Source organism: Microcebus murinus, chromosome 28, assembly GCF_040939455.1.
Source record: "Microcebus murinus isolate Inina chromosome 28, M.murinus_Inina_mat1.0, whole genome shotgun sequence".
Classification (NCBI taxonomy): domain Eukaryota; kingdom Metazoa; phylum Chordata; class Mammalia; order Primates; family Cheirogaleidae; genus Microcebus; species Microcebus murinus.
This window is the reverse complement of record NC_134131.1, coordinates 16,215,528-16,217,440: the sequence shown is the minus strand read 5'-3', so window position 1 is coordinate 16,217,440 and position 1,913 is coordinate 16,215,528. Positions and strand designations below refer to the sequence as shown.

The window sequence follows — 1,913 nt, the reverse complement described above, 5'->3', positions numbered from 1 at the left end:
AATCGGCGGCGGCGGCAGCGGCGGCGGCGGCCACGAGCTGGGGGTGGGCCAGGCGAGGAGAGGAAGGGGGCTGGAAGGTCTCCACCTTGGCGAGTCCAGCCGTGGAGGCGCATCTTGTGTGAGTGTGAGTGAGTGAGTGTGAGTGTGAGTGTGTGTGTGTGTGTGTGTGTGTGTGTGTATAGAGAGACAGCCCCCCACCCCGGCCCGCCGCTCCCTGCCCGCCCCGCCCCGCCTGTCACCCCCGTCCCTCGGAGCCCGCCGGACCCGGCCGGTGAACTCAACAGGCCCGGCCCGGTGCGGGTCAGCGCCGGCGCGGGGCCTGGGGCGGGGGGAGGAGGCGGCGGGGAAGCGCAGAGAGGCTCGGCTTCTTGAGCGGGGCAGGGGCGCCCTCCGCCGTCTAGGGCCACACCACCCTGAACGTGCCCGATCTCGTCTGGTCTCGGAAGCTAAGCAGGGTCGGGCCTGGTTAGTACTTGGATGGGAGACCGCCTGGGAATACCGGGTGCCGTAGGCTTCTTCTTTTTTTTTTTTTTGTTTTGCCTCTTGTTCTGTCCCCTTTCTGGGAGCGAGTCGGCGGCCCGGGGTGGGGGTCACCCCCACCCTCAGCGCCCGCCGCGGTGCCTGGCGCCCCAGCCCGCACCGTGGGGCCTCCTCTTGTCCCAAGCCGCGACACCGCCGTCACGCGGCAGCATGCGTGGCTTCTGGACTGTCAGGTCTCAGACCAAAGGTCTGCTCTGTGGGAACCGACACGCTGGAGGAAACCTTGAGAGTCTGAGAGGGGAGGGAGTTCCAGAAGAAGGCCAGGATGTCATTTTGAGGGAGTATGTGACCAGAACTCGTCCCGTTGCTTTTGGGGTTCTATGGGCTACACGTAGGAATCTTTGGTGGTGGCACCTGATGTTGGGGGATCCGGAGTCACACCCAGACCTGCTCCACAGGCCTCCTTTTACTTTTCTCTTCGGATTCATTATTTTTAAAAAGTGTCTCTTATCTCTATGATTGCATTTTCTTTTCTCTCTCTTTTCAAGCAGATGATGGGAGTCCAAGTATTAAGGTGACATGTGTTGCCCGTGCCCCCCTCCCCCCTGTGTTCTTATTCATTTACCTCTGATGTTGTTCCAGCGTATTGTGGGGGTACCAATGTTAAGGTCGGGTACGTTGCCCTCTCCCAGCCTCCCCCCTCGGGTCAGAGCCTCAAGTGCGCCCATCCCCCAGTCGGTGCGCACCCACCCCATTCCTAATGGAGGTGTATGCCCATCCCCTCCCCCCACCCGCCCGACACCCACCCGATGAAGGTGATTCCTCTGTGTCCACTTAGGTGTCCATCGGTTCGTACCCATTTGCTGGTGAGCGCGAGCACGTGGTGCTCGTGTGTCCATTCTTGGGCTACCTGGCTTACTGGAACGGGTTCCAGCTCTGGCCAGGAGAACCACGAGAGGTGCCCTCTCACCGCTGCTCCTCCTAGCTGAATAGCACTCCGTGGTGTCCACGCGCCACATTTCATTTACGCACTCGTGGGTCGATGGGCACTCGGGTCGCTTCCAGGTCTTTGCGATTGTGACTTGTGCCCTGACTCTAACCCTAACCCTTACCCAGCCCGTCTCCTCCTCGGCCCCTGCCTGACTGACTCCTTCCCGCCCGGCCTGTCACCTGTCACCGTCCTCTGCCCCTGCCTGACACGCTCCTCCCCGCCCGGGCCGTCACCGTCCTCGGCCCCTGCCTGACGGGGCTCCTCCGTCGCCTGGGCCTTCCAAGGGCTTGGTGTGGACGCTGGTTCCAGGACGCCCTCCCAGGGACCCGGTAGCAGGGCGGCCGCAGCGTCTCGCGCCACCCAACCGTCCGCCGGCCGGCGGCCGGCGCTAAGTGGCCTGCGGGGGACGTGCCCCCACTGTGGGGCGGGCGCCCAGCCTGGT

The 1,913-nt window shown here is 63.7% G+C and overlaps 1 non-coding gene across 1 annotated transcript; it reads left to right on the top strand.

The window, feature by feature from the left end:
• Positions 1–395: 395 nt before the first annotated feature.
• On the top strand, positions 396–514 carry LOC142865294 (5S ribosomal RNA). Its single transcript, XR_012915597.1, has one exon. It is a non-coding gene; the product is annotated as a 5S ribosomal RNA (ribosomal RNA).
• Positions 515–1,913: the final 1,399 nt, after the last annotated feature.